Raw genomic sequence first — 22788 nt, forward strand, 5'->3', positions numbered from 1 at the left:
TTCTGAACACCAGAACTGTAAAATCATAAGTTTGTGCTGTTTTAAGCCACATAATTTGCAGTGATTTGTTATAGCAGCAATGGGAAACTAATACAGAGGGCCAGAGAAAGGGATAATCCACCCCCACCACCTACCTCAAGCAGCATCTCCAGCATCCACTACTGTCCGCTGACATGGTTTTGGCTTCAGCTAGTTGATCTTGGCCCCTGAGCTCTGGGAAACACCACATCTTCCCCTTCCCTCTCCAGTTTAGAAGCTAGAAGGCTACCTGCTGTTGATAACTTCCAAGGTGTTTACCATCCTCTTTCTTTTCCTTTAACTTTTAAAAATAGAAGTATAGTTGATTTATAATGTTTTGTTAATTTCTGCTGTACAGAAAAGTGATTCGGTTATACATGTATATACAGTTTTAAAATTTTATTTATTTATATATTTTTTGGCTGCGTTGGGTCTTCTTTGCTGCGTGCGGGCTTTCTCCAGTTGCGGTGAGAGGGGGCTACGCTTCATTGTGGTGGGCGGGCTTCTCATTGCAGTGGCTTCTCTTGCTGCGGAGCATGGGCTCTAGGCGTGTGAGCTTTAATAGTTGTGGCACGAGGGCTCAGTAGTTGTGGCTTGCGGGCTCTAGAGAGCAGGCTCAGTAGTTGTGGCACACAGACTTTGTTGCTCCGCGGCATGTGGGATCTTCCTGGACCAGGGCTCGAACCCGTGTCCCCTGCATTGGCAGGCGGATTCTTAACCACTGCGCCACCAGAGAAGTCCCTATATACATTTTTAATATTCTTTTCCACTATGGTTTATTATAGGATATTGAATATAGTTCTCTGTGCTATACAGTAGGACCTTATTTTATATATACGCACATTCTATATATAAAAACTTACATCTGTTAATCCCAACCCCTCACTCCATTCCTCCCCCAACCCCCTCTCCCTTGGCAACGGCAAGTCTGTTCTCTATGTCTGTGAGTCTGTTTCTGATTTGTAGATAGGTTCATTTGTGTCATATTTTAGATTCTACCTATAAGTGATATCATATGGTATTTGTCTTTCCCTTTCTGAGTTACTTCACTTAGTATGATAATCTCTAGCTGCATCCATGTTGCTACAAATGGCATTTTTTCATTCTTTTTTATGGCTGAGTAGTATTCCATTGTATATATGTATCACATCTTCTTTACCCATTCATCTGTTTCATGGACATTTAGGTTGTTTCCATGCCTTGGTTATTGTAAATAGTGCTGCTATGAACACAGGGGTGCGTGTATCTTTTTGAATTAAAGTTTTGTCTGGATATGTGCCCAGGACTGGGATTGCTGGATCATATGGTAATTCTATTTTTAGTTTTCTGAGGAACTTCCACACTGTTTTCCATAGTGACTGCACCACTTTACATTCCCACCAACAGTGTAGGAGGGTTCCTTTTTCTCCACATCTTCTCCAGCATTTGTTCTTGCCAACCTCTGTTTGGTTTTTCACCCCTTCCATAACTGATGAAGACAAGCCCTGTATTAGTTTCTGTTTACAATGTTTAGGGATATCTTTTCCTGGGTGGACCTTGCCTGATAGAGTCTGTCCAAAGTGTTGCAAATATGTTTTCCCAATCTGATGTTTGTTTTTTACTTTTGATAGTGTTTATTTCATGTCTGGTAATGTTTTAATAGTGTTTAAACTTGCATGCAGTTAAACATCAATCTTTTGTAATGACATTTGAGTTTTATGTTACCATTGAAAGGCCTTTTCTCCTCCAAAATTTTAAAAATAAATAACCTATCTGGGACTTCCCTGGTGGCTCAGTGGTTAGGAATCTGCCTGTCAATACAGGGGACACGGGTTCCATCCCTGGTCCAGGAAGATCCCACATGCCACGAAGCACCTAAGCCCATGCACCATAACTACTGAGCCTGTGCTCTAGAGCCCACAAGCCACAACTACTGAGCCCTCCTGCCACAACTACTGAAGTCCACGCACCTAGAGCCTGTGCTCCGCAACAAGAGAAGTCACCGCAATGAGAAGCACGTGCACTGCAGCTAAGAGTAGCCCCCGCTCACCGCAACTAGAGAAAGCCTGTGGGCAGCAACGAAGACCCAACACAGCCAAAAATAAATAAATAAAATAAATAAATTTACATATATATAAAAATAACCTATCACTTTATCTAGTTTTGAAATGTTTGTTGATAATATATAATCGCAAAGTATATGTATCATAAGTGTACAGCTTGCTAAATTTTCACAAACTAAGAACTTCTGGTCATATTATAATTTCACTTTTTGCATTTAAAGTGATATCTTTGGATTTGATTTAGGGTTGATGGAGTAAGATTGGAATTCAGGTTTGTTTTTCCTTCAGTGAGTAGTTATCATAATGTTTGAGAGCAGTAATCCGTACTTCTACAGATTTGAAATGCCAACTTTATCATATGCTTAATCCCGTTTGTACCTGATCAGTATTTGGAGTCTGATCTATTCCCATGTTTTTATTTCGCTATTTCTTAATGTTTTAATATAAAATTGTGCAAAACACTTCCCTTTATCCTAATTACTCATACTCAGAATATAAACTCTTCTAAATGTTTAGAATTACAAAAGGACCCTGCCTCTGCAAGAAAGAGTGATTCAATATCAAAAATACGCTCTAGGGGCTTCCCTGGTGGTGCAGTGGTTAAGAATCCGCCTGCCAATGCGGGAGACATGGGTTTGAGCCCTGGTCTGGGAAGATCCCTCACGCCGCGGAGCAACTAAGCCCATATGCCACAACTACTGAGCCTGCACTCTAGAACCTGAAAGCCACAATTACTGAGCCGTCCTGCCACAACTACTGAAGTCCACATGCCTAGAGCCCATGCTCCACAACAAGAGAAGTCACCGCAATGAGAAGCACGTGCACCACAACGAAGAGTAGCCCCTGCTCACTGCAACTAGAGAAAGCCCATGCACAGCAACGAAGACCCAATACAGCCAAAAATAAAAATAATGATAAAAAAAAAGCTCTAGGCCAGAAAACATAGTTAAAAAATTGTCTTGTGTAAGCATGAGTAGATATTTATCTTTCTGCTGCCAGGTTAGCCAGGACCTGGCACATGTAATATTCAGTAAATAAGTGGTTCCTGACTGAGCATTAAAAGTATGTCAAGCACACATTTTGACTAAATCCCAACTGATTGAGTATTAAAAATTAATCTCCATCAGAACTCATCATCAGGGACTTCCCTGGTGGTGCAGTGGTTAAGAATCGGCCTGCCAATGCAGGGGACTGATCCCTGGTCCGGGAAGATCCCATGTGCCGAGGGACAACTAAGCCCGTGCGCCACAACTACTGAAGCCCACGTGCCTAGAGCCCGTGCTCTGCAAGAAGAGAAGCCACCACAATGAGAAGCCCGTGCACAGCAAGGAAGAGTAGCCACCGCTCGCCACAGCTAGAGAAAGCCCGCACACAGTAACAAAGACCCAGCACAGCCAAAAATAAATAAATAAAAAATAAGTTCATTAAAAATCAAACAAACAAACAAAAAGAACTCATGATCAGAGCTAGATATTGCCATCATAGGTTGAAATTCTGGCATACAAAAATAAATCTGAGCTTTTCATTAAAAAGTATTATTCCAATTTTATTTAAAATTTTATAAGTTGAATTTTTGTTTGGTATTACAGAGCAGGAACAAAAATTTCTTAGCACTCTTGTCTGTTCAGTTGCTCCTATGGTCATTGTTATGCATATTTTGTAAATCTTAAACAGTAGACAGTGGGTGAGCAATATACTTTTAGACTGGCCTTGTCCACATAGGATGCTGCTGTAATATTGCCACCAAATTTTCACACCTCCCTACTTCTCCAATGGTAATTGACTAGAGAAATGTCTCCGTGGATTCACAATTATATGGAATTATCACAGCATTCTTTTAAAATCCTGCTTTGTTCTTTGATTGGTGAGAAAATTGGTTGTTGTTTCTCACTTTTTTTTCTCTTTTCTGTTTTTCATTTCTTCAAAGTCTTTACTCTGTCTGAATGAAGTTGATTTAATATGGATATCATTGTGCGTGATTTTGAAGTTTTTCCTCTCTATGAAATATCGAAATGGAATTGATATCCTGCCATTAGTTTCTCATCACACAATGGAAAGAATTCCCATACAAGATGTTATTTCTTTTTTTCTTTTTAATTTATTTTTCGTTGTACCGGGTCTTAGCTGCAGCTCGCCACCTCCATTAGTTGCAGCACGTGTGCTCCTTAGTTGTAGCCAGCAGCCTTCTTAGTTGTGGCATGCAAACTCTTAGCTGCGGCATGCATGTGAGATCTAGTTCCCTGACCAGGGATCAAACCCATGTCCCCTGCATTGGGAGGTGGATTCTTAACCACTGTGCCACCAGGTAGTCCCTAAGATGTTTTTTCTGGAAGATCAATTGTTTAACTGGAGAGAAATAACTACAAATGAAATAAACTTCATAAACATCATTTTCTTTAATGCAATGAATGCCAACATTACCAAGGGTTCTATCGATACAAAAATTGCAATGAGAGAAACAATTTCTATTTTTCTTCATTGTATTATTTTAAATTTTATAAACATTTACAGCACAAAAATGATACAATGTCCTTCCCAAACTCTTTCTCAATGTTTACTTTTACACTCAATGTAGTTCATTGCATTTTCCAGCTTCTAGAGACCACTCACATTCCTTACCTCCTGGCTCTTTTTTCTCCCCTCAAAGCCAGTCACTTTGCATCTCTCTGATCAGAAGTCACAGCTTTGGGGTGGGATAGGGAGGGTGGGAGGGAGGGAGACGCAAGAGGGAAGAGATATGGGAACATATGTATATGTATAACTGATTCACTTTGTTATAAAGCAGAAACTAACACACCATTGTAAAGCAATTATACTCCAATAAAGATGTTAAAAAAAAAAAAAAGAAGTCACAGCTTCCTCTGACTGACTTTTCTTCCTCTCTCTTCCACTTTTAAAGAGACTTATAATTACATTGAATAATCTAAGATACTCTCCCTATTTTAAAAACAGTTGACTAGCAACATTAATTCCATCTTAATTTCCTTTGGAATTAAGCCTATTCATAGGTTCCAAGGATTAAGACATGGACATTTTGGAGGGCCATTATTCTGCCTACTGCCATATATGTACTTACATACATTTTATAAATCAAGATTCAGTTGCAGAAAATATAATCTACTCCAGCTAGTTTACGCAGAATCTATTTCAATAGCCTCAGAACAGTTGGCTGATGAACTAACTAGACTTCAGCTAAGTTTCCAGGAGTCATTTCCAAAGAATACAGTGCAGACTGAGGCCACCAGAGAGCTGACAACTCTGATATAATCAGGTATGTGCCTATGGAATCTGGAAGCCGTGGGTAGGGCTGTTGTCTGTAAAGCTACCTCACCTCCACTACAATCAGAAAGCTGCCTCTGCTAAATTGGGAATCCAGTACTACACTGCTGAATCATGCAGCCTCTGCCTGGATCCACACAGCAAAATGAATGCCCTGCGCTGTCTCTCTCCTCACTTAGCTCAGTTTCAAAATCAAGTGTCATACAAGTGCATCTGATTAGAGGAACGTAAATCACATCAAGAACTCTGGTTATAATGGAGGCTGGGAGATTTTATTTTTAGCTTTCTAGCCTCTGCAACACAGGAAGGATTACTAGCAGGAGGTTGAGAATGGATATTTAACAAATTAAGCAAGATGTCTGCTAGAAATACACATGGTATGGTTCTGGAAGGAAATACGAGAGACTGGTACAGTGGAGGCAGCTGGGGAAGGGACCTGAATGGTTGGAGGATGGGATGGAAAGGACAGTTTATTTTCATTGCACCATCCTCTGTAACTATTTAAATTGGTACTTTGCACACATATTGGTTATTCACAACTAAATAATTTTTTAATAGGATAGAGCAAAACAAAACCAAGTAAACTAAAATCAATATTAAAAAATCTCCAATGATTCTGATATAGCTGGTCCACAGACCAAGGTAACCTTGTCAATTAATACTTGTTGAAATAAATGTGTTTTCTATTTGGTCTAGGTGAGGAAAAGCATAGTTAGGTGAAACTTAATTGATAATTGTTGGAATTTAATTTCATATTACTTTTATTATTTTTGACATCATTTATGTGTAAAAAATAATATTAGCTATTACTTAGATATTGTCTTAATCTTGCATTTTGCTCTCATTTGCTACTTTCCCATTTCCTGGTGTGACTAGTTAACTAGTATATACACAAAAGACTGACTTTCAATTATCCATAACTTGGGTCAGGCTAACCACTTGGACTGAATTCCATAGCCAGGAGCCACAATTCCACTGTTGGCACCTGCAAATTATAGGCATGATTCCAAAAAGGGAACGGTTCTGTAAGATAGTCTTGCAAAAATCAAACCCATGAAAATATTTTGATGAGTAAATTAAATATAATGCTGAGCTCGAAAGACTAGAAAAAGGATTTGTTTAAAGAAATGGGGACAGAAATGGGGAATCCAGAGGAAGTGGTATTTTGGCTGGGGAATATAATAAGTTGATTTACACAGCATTTGGTTAGTAGTTGGACAAGTCCTTTCAAATAGCAGAGTCTGAGCAGTCAGTTGAAATTCCAGAGAAGGCAAGTCTGCTGGATATATACATTTAATAATCATCAAACACATATAAAACCTTGATTATAAATATAGGTCTTGACAAAATCTGCTTTACCTCAGGCTAAAATCATGATGCTTCCACTGTACATAATGAATGAGTCTCGCTCTTAGTAATATAAAATGAAACCTATCAATCAGTAGGGATTGAGTAGAAGTGGTAACCTGAGGCTTTCTCTCTGAGAAATGCGTATACAGCTCTCACAGCAATCAGGTTGTTGATTCCTCTGGGCATGCCACTGAATTGGCCTGTGGACTCCCAGACTCTAAAGGACTTAAATGGAAAAGAGTTTAGTCAGCCCCTAGGTGACCACAGAGCAGCATCTGGGAGAAAGCATGCTGATTTTCCTTCTACGGTAGTTGAGAGATTTCTAAGAGAATAGGACTTTATTCTATTTTCCCCCCCAGCTTTATGGAGGTGTAATTGGTATGCAAAAAACTGGACTTAACACATGTACACTATTTGGTGATTTTGGACATATGATTATATTCTTGTTACCGTCACTATAGTCCAGGTAATAGACATATCCATCACCTCCAAAGGCTTCCTTACGTGGCCCCTCCCCGCCTTTTTATCTTGTGGTCACATGAGATCTACCTTCTCAACAAATGTTTAAGTACATAATACCTTATTGTTAACTATTGGCGCTGTGTTATACAGCAGATCTCTGGAACATACTCATGTTCATTACAACAGACTCAATAAAGATCACAACCCTTAGGAATTGGGCTGTTGCTTGATCAGGAAAAGCAGCGTGTAACTTTGTGTGGAATCACTCAAAACAGGTCCTCTGTGTCACACACACACACACACACACACACAATCAAACTAGCTGTAGAAGAATTGCCTTCAAAAGTTAATCACTAACTAGAACCAGGAGGACCATTCTCGGCTGCTTCCAATGCTACCAACAAGTGCCTGTAGAAATCTGCATAAACCCGCATGATTCCCTGGAGAATTCACTGGGTGGGGAGGAAGAAACTGCTTCAAGCAGTGATCTGACCCGTGACCAGAAATCTGACTTCATCAGAGGACAACGCTGCAGACACTCAGTCAGATGCAATCTTAGCCATTTAGCAGGAAGAACTGCGGGAGGATGAAGGGCCACCTTGCCTGGGGCTGAGAGAGGTGTCCAGGCCCCCAGAGGTCTCAGGCCTTTGCTAAGGGGAACAGGGGGAAAGCTGCTGTGGGATTAGGCACAGACGTGGCTGGTGACTTTCCTGTTCCGGTAATGCCCAGCATAAAATTTTGCTTTGTCAACAATCTTCGAAGCCAAGATACGGGGAATGTGGCTGTTGGGACCAGGTATCAAATAGAATAATCCTGGGACTTCCCTGGCGGTCCAGTGGTTAGGACTCAGGGCTTTCACTGCCGGGCTGGGCTTGATCCCTGGTCAGGGAACTAAGATCCCCCAAGCCGCACAGCGTGGCCTGAAAAAAAAAACAGTGTCCTAGTGCAAAGAATGATCAAATGTATCTGGTTGCCAAAATGAAGCAAAACTTTAAGTCAGATGTTCTGGAAATAGAAAATTATTTTACAAATAAACTTCAGAGTATTGTGCCAGTGATTGGGAAAGCGACCTAAGAGTCACAGATGCTGTGCAAACTCACTACTTCTTTTCACAGGCTCCGGACGCGCAGGCTCAGCGGCTATGGCTCACGGGCCCAGCCGCTCCGCGGCATGTGGGATCCCCCCAGACCGGGGCACGAACCCCTGTTCCCTGCATCGGCAGGCAGACTCTCAACCACTGCGCCACCAGGGAAGCCCCAAACTCACTACTTCTGATTATTTTATTTGCAGGCCAGCCATGGGGGCAGCAGCCCAGAGCCCTCCCATGGAGGTAGGCAGTGGGGCAGCCTCCCCTGGGGCTTTATTTATTTTGTTTTTGAATTTTATTTATTTTTTTATATAGCAGGTTTTTCTTAGTCATCAATTTTATACACATCAGTGTATATATGTCAATCCAAATCTCCCAATTCATCACACCACCCACTGCTTTCCTCCCTTGGTGTCCATACGTTTGTTCTCTACATCTGTGTCTCAATTTCTGCCCTGCAAACTGGTTCATCTGTACCATTTTCTAGCTTCCACATATATGCGTTAATATACGATATTTGTTTTTCTCTGACTTACTTCACTCTGTATGACAGTCTCTAGATCCATCCACGTCTCTACAAATGACCCAATTTCGTTCCTTTTTATGGCTGAGTAATATTCCATTGTATATACATACCACATCTTCTTTATCCAGTCGTCTGTCAACGGGCATTTAGGTTGCTTCCATGACCTGGCTATTGTAAACAGTGCTGCAATGAACATTGGGGTGCATGCATCTTTTTGAATTATGGTTTTCTCTGTGTATATGCCCGGTAGTGGGATTGCTGGGTCATATGGTAATTCTATTTTTAGTTTTCTAAGGAACCTCCATACTGTTCTCCATAGTGGCTGTATCAATTTACATTCCTACCAGCAGTGCAAGAGGGTTCCCTCTTCTCCACAACCTCTCCAGCATTTGTTGTTTGTAGATTTTCTGATGATGCCCATTCTAACTGATGTGAGGTGATATCACACTGTAGTTTTGATTTGCATTTCTCTAATAATTAGTGATGTTGAGCAGCTTTTCATATGCTTCTCGGCCATCTGTATGTCTTCTTTGGAAAAATGTCTATTTAGGTCTTCTGCCCATTTTTGGATTGGGTTGTTTGTTTTTTTAATATTGAGCTGCATGAGATGTTTATATATTTTAGAGATTAATCCTTTGTCCGTTGATTCATTTGCAAATATTTTCTCCCATTTTGAGGGTTGTCCTTTCGTCTTGTTTATGGTTTCCTTTGCTGTGCAAAAGCTTTGAAGTTCCATTAGGTCCCATTTGTTTATTTTTGTTTTTATTTCCATTACTCTAGGAGGTGGATCAAAAAAGATGTTGCTGTGATTTATGTCAAAGAGTGTCCTTCCTATGTTTTCCTCTAAGAGTTTTACAGTGTCCAGTCTTACATTTAGGTCTCTAATCCATTTTGAGTTTATTTTTGTGTATGGTGTTAGGGAGTGTTCTAATTTCATTCTTTTACATGTAACTTTCCACTTTTCCCAGCATCACTTATTGAAGAGATGGTCTTTTCGCCATTGTATATCCTTGCCTCCATTGTCATAGATTAGTTGACCATAGGTACGTGGGTTTATCTCTGGGCTTTCTATCTTGTTCCACTGATCTATGTTTCTGTTTTTGTGCCAGTACCATATTGTCTTGATTACTGTAGCTTTGTAGTATAGTCTGAAGTCAGGGAGTCTGATTCCTCCAGCTCCGTTTTTTTCCCTCAAGACTGCTTTGGCTATTCAGGGTCTTTTGTGTCTCCATACAAATTTTAAGATTTTTTGTTTTAGTTCTGTAAAAAATGCCATTGGTAATTAGATAGGGATTACATTGAATCTGTAGATTGCTTTGGGTAGTAGAGTCATTTTTACAATATTGATTCTTCCAATCCAAGAACATAGTATATCTCTCCATCTGTTGGTATCATCTTTAATTTCTTTCATCAGTGTCTTATAATTTTCTGCATACAGGTCTTTTGTCTCCCTAGGTAGATTTATTCCTAGGTATTTTATTCTTTTTGTTGCAATGGTAAATGGGAGTGTTTCCTTAATTTCTCTTTCAGATTTTTCATCATTAGTGTATAGGAATGCAAGAGATTTCTGTGCATTGATTTTGTATCCTGCAACTTTATCAGATTCATTGATTAGCTCTAGTAGTTTTCTGGTGGCATCTTTAGGATTCTCTACATATAGTGTCATGTCATCTGCAAACAGTGACAGTTTTACTTCTTTTTTTTTTCCAAATTGTATTACTTTTATTTCTTTTTCTTCTCTGATTGCTGTGGCTAGGACTTCAAAACTATGTTGAATAATAGTGGTGAGAGTGGACATCCTTGTCTTGTTCCTGATCTTAGAGGAAATGCTTTCAGTTTTTCACCATTGAGAATGATGATTGCTGTGGGTTTGTCATATATGGCCTTTATTATGTTGAGGTAGGTTCCCTCTCTGCCCACTTTCTGGAGAGTTTTTATCATAAATTGGTGCTAAATTCTGTCAATAGCTTTTTCTGCATCTATAGAGATGATCATGTGGTTTTTATTCTTCAATTTGTTAATATGCTGTATCACATTGATTGATTTGTGCATATTGAAGAATCCTTGCATCCCTGGGATAAATCCCACTTGATCATGGTGTATGATCCTTTTAATGTGTTGTTGGATTCTGTCTGCTAGTATTTTGTTGAGGATTTTTGCATCTATATTCATTAGTGATATTGGTCTGTAATTTTCTTTTTTTGTAGTATCTTTGTCTGGTTTTGGTATCAGGGTGATGGTGGCCTCATAGAATGAGTTTGGGAGTGTTCCTTCCTCTGAAATTTTTTGGAAGAGTTTGAGAAGGATGGGTGTTAGCTCTTCTCTAAATGTTTGATAGAATTCACCTGTGAAGCCGTCTGGTCCTGGACTTTGTTTGTTGGAAGATTTTTAATCACAGTTTCAATTTCATTACTTGTGATTGGTCTGTTCATATATCTTATTTCTTCCTGGTTCCGTCTTGGAAGGTTATACCTTTCTAAGAATTTGTTCATTTCTTCCAGGTTGTCCATTTTATTGGCATAGAGTTGCTTGTAGTAGTCTCTTAGGATGCTTTGTATTTCTGCGGTGTCTGTTGTTCTCCTTTTTCATTTCTAATTTTATTGATTTGAGTCCTCTCCCTCTTTTTACTGATGAGTCTGGCTAATAGTTTATCAATTTTGTTTAACTTCTCATAGAACCAGCTTTTAGTTTTATTGATCTTTGCTATTGTTTTCTTTGTTTCTATTTCATTTATTTCTGCTCTGATCTTTATGGTTTCTTTCCTTCTGCTAACTTTGGGTTTTGTTTGTTCTTCTTTCTCTAGTTCCTTTAGGTGTAACGTTAGATTGTTTATTAGAGATGTTTCTTGTTCCTTGAGGTAGGCTTGTATCGCTACAAACTTCCCTCTTAGAACTGCTTTTGCTGCATCCCATAGGTTTTGGATCATCGTGTATTCATTGTCATTTGTCTCTAGGTATTTTTTGATTTCCTCTTTGATTTCTTCAGTGGTCTGTTGGTTATTTAGTAATGTATTGTTTGGCCTCCATGTGTTTGTGTTTTTTAAATGTTTTCCCTGTAATTCATTTCTAATTTCATAACGTTGTGGTCAGAAAAGATGCTTGATGTGATTTCAATTTTCTTAAATTTACTGAGGCTTGATTTGTGACCCATGATGTGATGTATCCTGGAGAATGTTCCGTGCGCACTTGAGAAGAAAGTGTAATCTGCTGTTTTTGGATGGAATGTCCTATAAATATAAATTAAATCTATCTGGTCCATTGTGTCATTTAAAGCTTCTGTTTCCTTCTTTATTTTCATTTTGGATGATCTGTCCTCTGGTATAACTGAGGTGTTGAAGTCCCCCACTATTATTGTGTTACTGTCGATTTCCTCTTTTATAGCTGTTAGCAGTTGCCTTATGTATTGAGGTGTTCCTATGTTGGGTGCATATATAATTGTTATATCTTCTTCTTGGATTGATCCCTTAATCATCATGTAGTGTCCTTCCTTGTCTCTTGTAACATTCTTTATTTTAAAGTCTATCTTATCTGATATGAGTATTGCTACTCCAGCTTTCTTTTGATTTCCATTTGCATGGAATATCTTTTTCCATCCCCTCACTTTCAGTCTGCGTGTGTCCCTAGGTCTGAAGTGGGTCTCTTGTAGATAGCATATATATGGGTCTTGTTTTTGTATCCATTCAGCAAGCCTGTGTCTTTTGGTTGGAGCATTTAATCCATTCACATATAAGGTAATTATCAATATGTATGTTCCTATTACCATTTTCTTAATTGTTTTGGGTTTGTTTTTGTTGGTTCTTTTCTTCTCTTGTGTTTCCCTCTTAGAGAAGTTCCTTTACCATTTGTTGTATAGCTGGTTTGGTGGTGCTGAATTCTCTTAGCTTTTGCTTGTCTGTAAAGCTTTTGATTTCTCCATCGAATCTGAATGAGATCTTTGCTGGGTAGAGCAATCTTGGTTGTAGGTTCTTCCCTTTCATCACTTTAAGTATATCATGCCACTCCCTTCTGGCTTGTAGAGTTTCTGCTGAGAAATCAGCTGTTAACCTTATGGGAGTTCCCTTGTATGTTATTTGTCATTTTTCCCTTGCTACTTTCAATAAGTTTTCTTTGTCTTTAATTTTTGCCAATTTGATTACTATTGTCTCGGCATGTTTCTCCTTGGGTTTATCCTGTATAGGACTCTCTGCACCTCCTGGACTTGGGTGGCTATTTCCTTTCCCATATTAGGGAAGTTTTCAACTATAATCTCTTCAAATTTTTTCTCGGGTTCTTTCTCTCTCTCTTCTCCTTCTGGGACCCCTATAATGTGAATGTTGTTGAGTTTAATGTCGTCTCAGAGGTCTCTTAGGCTGTCTTCATTTCTTTTCAATCTTTTTTCTTTATTGTGTTCTGCAGCAGTGAATTCCACCATTCTGTCTTCCAGGCCACTTATCCGTTCTTCTGCCTCAGCTATTCTGCTATTGATTTCTCCTAGTGTAATTTTCACTTCAGTAATTGTATTGTTCATCTGTTTGTTTGTTCTTTAATTCTTCTAGGTCTTTGTTAAACATTTCTTGCATATTCTCGATCTTTGCCTCCATTCTTTTTCTGAGGTCCTGGATCATCTTCACTATCATTATTCTGAATTCTTTTTGTGGAAGGTTGCCTATCTCCACTTCATTTAGTTGTTTTTCTGGGGTTTTATCTTGTTCCTTCATCTGGTACGTAGCCCTCTGCCTTTTCATCTTGTCTATCTTTCTGTGAAAGTGGTGTTTGTTCCACAGGCTGCAGGATTGTAGTTCTTCTTGCTTCTGCTGTCTGCCCTGTACTTCTGATTATTTTAACTACTGCTAGTATTTTAACTATCCCTGTAATTCTGTAATAGAAAAGTGCAAGTACAGAGTTTTCTACATAGGTCCTTGAGGTATCCTTACCAAGTAGAATTCAGTCTATGATTCAACCCTACTTTTTCAACTGAGAATCAGCTGCTAGGTAACTAACATGGTACACCACCAAGAAGATGTAGTAAACCTATTCTGAAAGTTGTGGTCTTGACTACCATCTCAATTAAATTGAGACATCTCGAGAGAGACAGACAGGTGTCCTAGGCAACTGATGAGTTAAAGACTTACGTGTTCCCTAGGTCAGAGCTTCTCAAACTGTACTGTACACCCAAATCACATAGGGGTGTTAGTGAAGATGCAGATTCTGATTCAGTAGTTGGGGAGGGGGCAGCTGAGATTCTGGATTTCTAACAAGTTTCCAGGTGATGCTGATGTTGCTGGTCCAGCCACAAGGGACTCCAAGACCCTCTCCAGAGCTGGCAGGAGAATGCTAAATAACAATGTTATTGAACTTTGTTCAATGAGGTAAAATATATGGAAAAGTGTAAAGCCCCAAACACAGGCCACACACTATATTAATATAATCTATCTGGCTCCTTGTCTCATTTCAGTCCCCAGAGTGTGTATCTACCTGGCAAGCATGAAATGCCATCGTCAACAACAATAAAGACTCATGCCTACCCCGAATCCATCTGTCTCCTATCTAAAAACACACCTCTCTCTGAAATGTCATTTGAGTTTTGTAAAGCTGTGAAAGTTGTGGTTATATATAAACAAACACCAATGAAGAAAGATGGGTATACAAATGGCAGGTGACAAGGAAAAGCTCTCAGAAAAGAATCAGAGAACATCTGCTAACCAAAAAAAATTTCTGTATAATAACTACTGTTTGCCATTGGGTTCAGCTCAGGAAGTGATCATATATTTTCTACATTTGTAAATGAATGACTCGCATATTTGCATGAAAAGATGATATGAATAAATGAATTAAACATACTGTAAACTACCCCTTATGTCAGGGCAGGAATGGGGGTTAGGGTAGATAATGGATACAAACCATTATTGAACACCTGCTATATAAAAATTGCTTTACGTGGATATCATTTAATTTCCACTCAACCTCAAGAAACAAGTATAGGGTTAACGTACCCCTTTCACAGTTGAAGAATCTGAGACTCAGAGAGGTAATAGACCTTGCCTAAATTTATGCATTGGCAGAACCAGAGTTTCCAATCCATTTTTTATCATAAAATTTCATAATATTGGTCCAATACACTAAAATCTATACACAGATTTCTGTTTTGATTTGGGGTTGGTATTTTGAATACCTAGAAGAACTATAATCACTAGCAAGTGGGGTGCACTTAGGAAAGGCCATATTAAGGGCATATGCTTCTCAAGTTAATTTATTTTTTAACATCTTTATTGGAGTATAATTGCTTTCCATTGTTGTGATAGTTTCTGCTGTATAACAAAGTGAATCGGCTATACATGTACATATATCCCCATATCCCCTCCCTCTTGCATCTCCCTCTCACCCTCCCTATCCCACCCCTCTAGGTGGTCAAACAGCACCGAGCTGATCTCCCTGTGCTATGCGGCTGCTTCCCACTAGCTATCTATTTTACATTTGGTAGTGTATATATGTCCATGCTACTCTCTCACTTCATCCCAGCTTCCCCTTCCCCTTCCCTGTGTCCTTAACTCCAGTCTCTACATCTGCGTCTTTATTCCTGTCAAGTTAATTTTTAAGAATAAAAGATATATAAAACATGGAAAATTCTAACAGGATATAAATTTTACAAGATAAAAAGTAAAATATCTTCTGCTTCCCTTCTGGAAATGGAATTGTTCAGTCAACGATTCAGAATCTCTAGGGTTGGAGCCCAGGCACTAGGATGTTGTAGGGAACTTCCCGGTGATTTGGAGGCACAAAGAGGGTGAGAACTCTCACCTAGATCACCCCTAAAAGTAAATCCTTCACACTGAAGCTGCTGCCACACAACCTATTTGATTTGAATGTTCATTTTCTTTCCTTTTTCAAAGTGATCTTGAATCTATAAGCGTCTGTTGAAATAGTGCAAATGGCATCATTTCTCACCAACTCGTGGGTGATATATTTGAAATCCCAGAACAAAGTTGGTGAAAAGATCAGGTCTGTATCCACCTGTCCGCGCTCCCAGCAGAAGCATCATGTGTCTGTGAGTCATAAGACCTGGCCGGCTGCTTCTGGCATGTTCAACTGAATCTCAAATCTGCTGCCAATAGGGAGATTAAATGAAGAGCTGTAGTTTGTTTTTTTAATTTGTTTTCATTTTTGTTGTTATTGTGTTGTTTGTTTTTTTAATGATCCTGGATAGAAGTTTTATTTGATGTTCTATTTCCTAGAATCTGTGGGCAGGTTTATGCGCTTTCAGGGATTTCTAATGGCTACTTGTTGGATACAAAAGTGACATTGAAACTGTTCTCCTCTCGGTTAAGTTCTTAGAGCTCAGTGATTGGAAATGACAGTGGTGGTCTGGGCAGAAAACACTGGTCCCGGGAAAACAAATGGAAACGCACAGCACTTTGTCAAAGTCTCCTTGATAGCCTAAAACTAAAAATAACCTGTTTACCATGTAATTTAATATGGCAATTACTCAATGACAATAGTTCTTAGGATGGCGGAGATCAGAGAGAGCCTTCTCCTGACAGAGTAACAGTTGGCAAAACTTGGTTAGAGGATCAAATTCACCTTGTTGTTATGTGAACACTGAGAGTGAAGGGAAAAAAAAATTATGGTTGACTGGCCGCCAAGTGGTACACTTTTTAGTCCTTGCTGGAGACACAAAAAACGGGACACATTCTTTTTACTCAGTCTTGTCTTCAAAACTGTGTGAAAAAGTGGCACTAGATACACAAAATGAGGGAAAGAAAGCTGAACTGGGGCAGTGAAGCATGAATGCTGTTAATGAAACTTAAATGCATTTTCCTTTTCAGTCTTTGAGCAAGTAGGCAACATTTTTTAAAAGAATTGTTTTGTTTCTGGCAACAAGAAAGGAGACATAGAGTATATTAACATACAAAACCAACCGGGGCATCAGCGAGCCCTCTTGGCTAACTTCAAAGGTTGGTGTTCTAGATATTGAAGATTTTAAATCAAGAATGCAGAAATTCTGGACTGCAGTTTCTAGAATATTCATATCCAATTTCTAGACTACGGTTTCTAGAAAAATATGAGTGGTTAAGTAGATTGACACTAAAAACGTGATAATTCTCCCATTTCGAGCTCCTCACTATAATGAGGGGATGCTCATACATTTTGATGTAATACTAACTGTACTTTCAGGTAATAAGCAACTTAAACCCCCAAACGATTCAAAGTTTGAAATCATGAAAACAAGGACGATGACAAAAAAGAGCGCTAATTGTGAGAAGATTATGAGCTATCAAAACAAAAACAGCAGTAGTATTTTGACTATGCCTAATTTATTAAAAAACAGACTTGCTTAGAATTTTGTAGCACAGACTGTACAGGTCTTCCAACTTCTGTTTTGCTTAACTCCTTAGTGTGGCTCCCCCAGCAAACTTGGAGACATTCAGAAGACATAGGTGTGGTACTCTATCCTGTAAAAACCCAGATTGGTTTTATTGATTTGAGCCACAGCATACAAAAGGGAGACCAGAAAAGTGATGTGCCCATGTGAAAAGTGGACAGTGTGGCAATTTAGGTCAGTTGTAACTCTAATTGCTTCTCCTACCCCCAGGAAGAAAAGGATACCTTCTATGGATTCCTTGCATAATGGTATCCCCCAAAAGTTAAGGCTTTGCCTTATATTTGTCCAACTCTGTCAATAACTGGTAGGTTCAAATAATAGTATCCCATGTACAGCCCCATCAACTTGATAGCACAGCTTATTATTTTCTATCATATATATTATTTTGAAATTTTGAAGATTTGATATTAAACTGACCCAAGAGGTCATTCTTTAAAAAATAAAATAATTCAACAACTTGCAATGCACAAATATATCACAGAGTTGTGTCAGAAAGCATTCATTTGTGGGAAAAGGGCAAAATAAAAAACAGAATTATTCATTAAAGTATTTATTTAATGAATATTTATTTATCATGTACTATATGCCAGGCACAGTACTAAGCTCTGAGGAGATTTTCCTGCTTTCGTTATAGTTATAGCATTTTTTAATAAACGAAATTTAAATTTGATTGATAATCTCTAGTCATAGCTGAGCTTGCCAAGATTTAAAAGAAGGAATTCATTACAAAAGCATGGCCTAGAATGTATAAAATGAGAATAACTCAGTGTGACATTTTCTGCTTTCTGGAACAAAAATGTTAATGTAAATGTGATAGAGTGGTTTGAAGCTGTCAGGAAGTTTTAAATTGGCCAAATGTGGTAAAATTCCCACTTCCCCAAATGGTTAATATGATTTTTCTATGTAGGGGATCAACAACATTCTCATAAAACACGTGTCTTAACCACTTAACAAATATGGACTCTGTTTTGAAAATGTAATCATGCTTTGCAGATCATGGGAGAGAGCATACCTAACAGAGCTCAGGTATTCAAAACTGGGCAGAGGTGCAAGCGGGTTACTCCCAGGTGGAAGGATGTTTGGAGCAGCACATAAGCAGGAAGGCAATGAAAGAAATAAAGGGGAAGAATGTTCTGGAGGGGAGAGTCCCTTCTAAAGAGACTAAAGATGAGGCTACAGGGAAGGACAAAAAAAAATTGACTTATTGACATAAAAAGCTGGGTTTGGATCCTTCTTCTCCTTTTTTTTGGCTGCATGGCACAGCATGTGGGATCTTATTTCCCCTGCCAGGAATGGAAACCACGTCCCCTGCGCTGGGAGTGCAGCGTCTTAACCACTGGACCACCAGGGAAGTTCCTCCTTTTTCTTCTTTTCTAATACTTCCAAATGTCTCTTTAGCCTTCCTGGATTTTTCAGAGAAGAGTGAATATTTTCTTCATTGTGTTCATAAATCCCTTTACTTGTACTTTTCTTAATATTCCTACCAATTATGTATGCACTCTCAATCTTTTTTTTTATAGTTCTAATTCTTTTTTATTTATTCACATTTAAAAATATTGCTGATTGAGTGCAGTGGGCAACTCTATCACCAGCAAAGGAGAGGGATGGATTGTTTCCTAGGTATACCACTAATATTCTTTTTTTTTTTTAAGTTTTTGCTATTTTTTTTTTAAAAATTGAAACATAGTTGGATATAACATTATGTTAGTTTTCAGGTGTACTGCATAGAGATTTGACATTTGTATACATTATAAAATGATCACCATGATACATCTAGTAACCATCTGTCTCCATACAGTTATTACAATATTACTGACCATATTTCTTGTGCTGTATATTACATTCTCATGGCTTATGTGTGCCCTCAGTCTTGAACCTAGATGTGTTAAGGAAGGAGCATTGGTTTGAGTTATTTAATCTATGTTCTGATACATCAGACAAGTCACTTAAATTTGAAGAGGCCTGAGCATCTCTGTGTGAAGTGAAGGAATAGGTAACATAATCAAATACAATAGAGACTGTAAGTAACAGAAAACTTGGCCTTAGCTGGCTTAAACAACTGAGGTTTATTGGCTCTCTTAACTGGAAGTCCAGAGATTGATCAGGGTTTGAGGTTGCTTTAATTAAGTAACTCCAGCTCCTGTTTCCTCACTTCCCCTGGCTATGATCATCTCTGAGTATTGGCTCATTCTCAGGGTAGCATCCCTTTTGATGACAAAACAATGGCAGAATTTACAAGCTTCACATCCCTATCACACAACGTTGAGAAGAAAAAAGCGTATCTCTTCTGGTACTCTCTTTTAAACAAGGGAGTGGTTTCCTAGTGGTTTCCAAAAAGGGTCTCTCGTTTTTGGCTCAAATTTGGTTCCATTCCAAAGCCCAGTCCCGTTGTATTATTTTGCTAGGGCTGCCATAACAAAATACCACAGACTGGGTGGCTTAAACAATAGAAATTATTTTCTCACAGTTGTGGAAACTGGAAGTCTGAGATCAAGGTGTCAGCAGGGTTGGTTTCTTCTGAGCTCTCTCCTCGGCTTGCAAATGGTCATCTTCTCCCTGTGTCTTCATACTGTCTTCCCTGTGTACATGTCTGTGTCCAAATTTTCTCTTATTAAGACACCAGTCATGGACTTCTGTGGTGGCGCAGTGGTTAAGAATCTGCCTGCCAATGCAGGGGACAAGGGTTCGATCCCTGGTGCGGGAAGATCCCACATGCCACGCAGCAACTTAGCCCATGTGCCACAACTACTGAGCCTGTGCTCTAGAGCCTGCAAGCCACAACTACTGAGCCTGTGTGCTGCAACTACTGAAGCCCGCGAGCCTAGAGCCCGCGCTCCGCAACAAGAGAAGCCACCACAGTGAGAAGCCCGCGCACCACAACAAAGAGTAGCCCCTGCTCACAGCAACCAGAGAAAGCCCGCACACAGCAACGAAGACCAAATGCAGCCAAAAATAAAATAAATAAATGTATATATTAAATAAAAAGACACCAGTCATACTGAATTAAGGCCAACTCTAATGACCTGATTTGAACTTAATGACCTCATTAAAGGCCCTATCTCCAAATACAGTCACGTTTTGAGTTATGGGGGGTTAGGACTTCAATTTTGGGAGGACACAATTCAGCCCATAACACCCATCCTAAAAGCGGGGACTTGGGTGAGCAGATTGCCTTAGGCCGAGATTCCAAACCAGTGAGATCATCCCCAGTGGGAAGTCAAGCCCGTGGCCAAAACACATTGGCAGCATTAGGGAGGGTGAAAAACTAGGTGAAAATTGGGCTGACAAAGGGAATTGGCAATCAGCAGTGTTAACTATAGGAGGGTTAGGCTAAGTGATTGCTGAGATCTCTTCTAGCTCTAAAACTCAATGACTGAAAATTCCAAGTACTTTTCATCACAATGTACTAAAAGCTAATACAAAGCAATAGGTGGAGATTTGATGACAGCAGACCAGAACTACGGGGTCAAAAGTTATTTTGCCGGAGAAGCCAGCAGGGCAAGATGACATTCTCTTAGAGATGTAGCTCTCTTGTCTGTGGATAGTGGCAATGGAGAACAAGACCACGACTCCAGGGGTTGTATAGGGGGGAGGGGAAGAGATGGCCCAGCATAGCCTATATTTCATCATATCGGATATGGTAAGAGTTCTGTAAATATCAAAGGATGCTGATAAAGACAGTTGACAGAAAAGTTCTACAGCTTTAGACTCAATCTTTGATTATGTTAGGTTAAAGCAAGAGAAACTGATGCTTTATAGGTTAAAAATAATTAAATATCAACAATTTCATGGTTCAACTTAATAAAGACCTTTCCTGTAGGCCTTAAAGATATGTGTTCTAAAACAAATCAACAAATATAAAGGATTTGTGAAAGAAAAGATATTTCAGAACATGAATTCCCTTTCAGTGTGATAGCTCCCCCCGCAATAGACTCCATTTACCAAACAATATAAAATGTTGATAATGACAATCTTAACTGATAGAGAAAAAGCGTAAGTATGTTTCACATGGTCTGTTTCCTATATCTAGGGAATATAGAATACATCTAAAAGCATCTGAACAACTAACAAAAATTGTAGCATTTTTTAGTCTTGGTTATCTTAGGTATCTTTCCTTATTTATATTAAGTAACTGAATCCCCAGCTATAACTGGGAAAATATGATTTTCTGAGTTCTATATAAATAGTAGAAAAATGATTCCGGCCCCTAACCTTACCTTCCACCTTCCCTCTCTTTCTAACGTTATTGGCACTGAAATCTCAACTTATTTGATGGCTCATTTGTTTCGTTTGGATCTCAGACAGTCCTTAATGGAAAAGAAAGATTGGTTCCAGACTAGGTAAATCCCACTAACTTATTATAATACTATTTTTTGGTTTAGACCTTATTTCTTATTCTCTTTCCCCTAAGTGTGGGCAGATATTTAGACATTTTTTAGAAAGAATATTTCCTCTTTACTAAAGTTCTTTTACTTTTATAGAAATTTTAGGCTGAAGAAGTTTCTCATTATTTAATATGCCTCTCTTTAAAATGATGTTTGCTATGTTTAGGACTTACATTGATAAGGAAAAATTGGAAAGCCCCCCCAAAATATTTCCTATAAATTTCCAATAATAAAAAAACATCGCTGGGCTTCCCTGGTGGCGCAGTGGTTGAGTGTCCGCCTGCAGATGCAGGGGACACGGGTTCGTGTCCCAGACCGGGAAGATCCCACATGCCACAGAGCGGCTGGGCCCGTGAGCCATGGCCGCTGAGCCTGCGCGTCCGGAGCCTGTGCTCTGCAACGGGAGAGGCCACAACAGTGAGAGGCCCGCGTACAGCAAAAACAAAACAAAACAAAAACAAAACAAAACAAAACATCACTTATGGCTCCTCTATGAAGAAGTTATTCAGAAGAATCTCAGTAAAAGGTTTTACATTTAGATTGCTCTGTTTATTTTACATGTTCTCAAAGAAAAACATAATTTTATTTGAGAAGAAAATTTCTGAGATTTTTTGCAATAGAGCATTTCTAATCAAAGTTTTGGCCCATGTTGTTGGTAGAACAACACAGTGTTTAATTAAAACACATGAGAATCCTTTCTATTTGAGAAATTAAAGAATGCCACCTTTTTCTTCTTCATTTTCCTTAAGGTGATCTCTAAAAAATGCATTTCTGTTATTCAGTTACTAAGTTTGTTGAAGTTTAATTGCTTATGTGGCTCTTATTGTCAGAGCCAAAGTGCAAAAGTCATCTTTTTCCTCCACACAGACACAAATGCTGGCCTGCATTACAGCTCACCGTGGGAGGTATTTATTCTGCGATTAAATGAGAGTAAGAAGAATGTTCTGAAGTTATTGCTTAGTGCCTCTCCCACCAACCTCCCCCCCACACCTTTTTAAAGATGATTAAAATCAAGGCTGAATGTGATTTTGGTAAAGTAAAATTCTGGGCTTATATAAATTAGTTGAAACTTACCAGAAATAAGGGTAAGCGTTTGTATTTAGGTTCAAGTATGAAATGAACATGTGACCTGGAGGTAGGTTGTTCCAAAAAAATCTGTAGATTTTAATTAATCTAAAGCTTAAGATTAGGGACTTCCTTGGTGGTCCAGTGGTTAAGACTCCAAGCTTTCAATGCAGGGAGCCAGGGTTCAATCCCTGGTCAGGGAACTAGATCCCGCAT

This window comes from Delphinapterus leucas, chromosome 10, assembly GCF_059928025.1.
Source record: "Delphinapterus leucas isolate spDelLeu-1000000601 "Yukka" chromosome 10, BTC_Dleu_Yukka2, whole genome shotgun sequence".
NCBI classification, from domain to species: domain Eukaryota; kingdom Metazoa; phylum Chordata; class Mammalia; order Artiodactyla; family Monodontidae; genus Delphinapterus; species Delphinapterus leucas.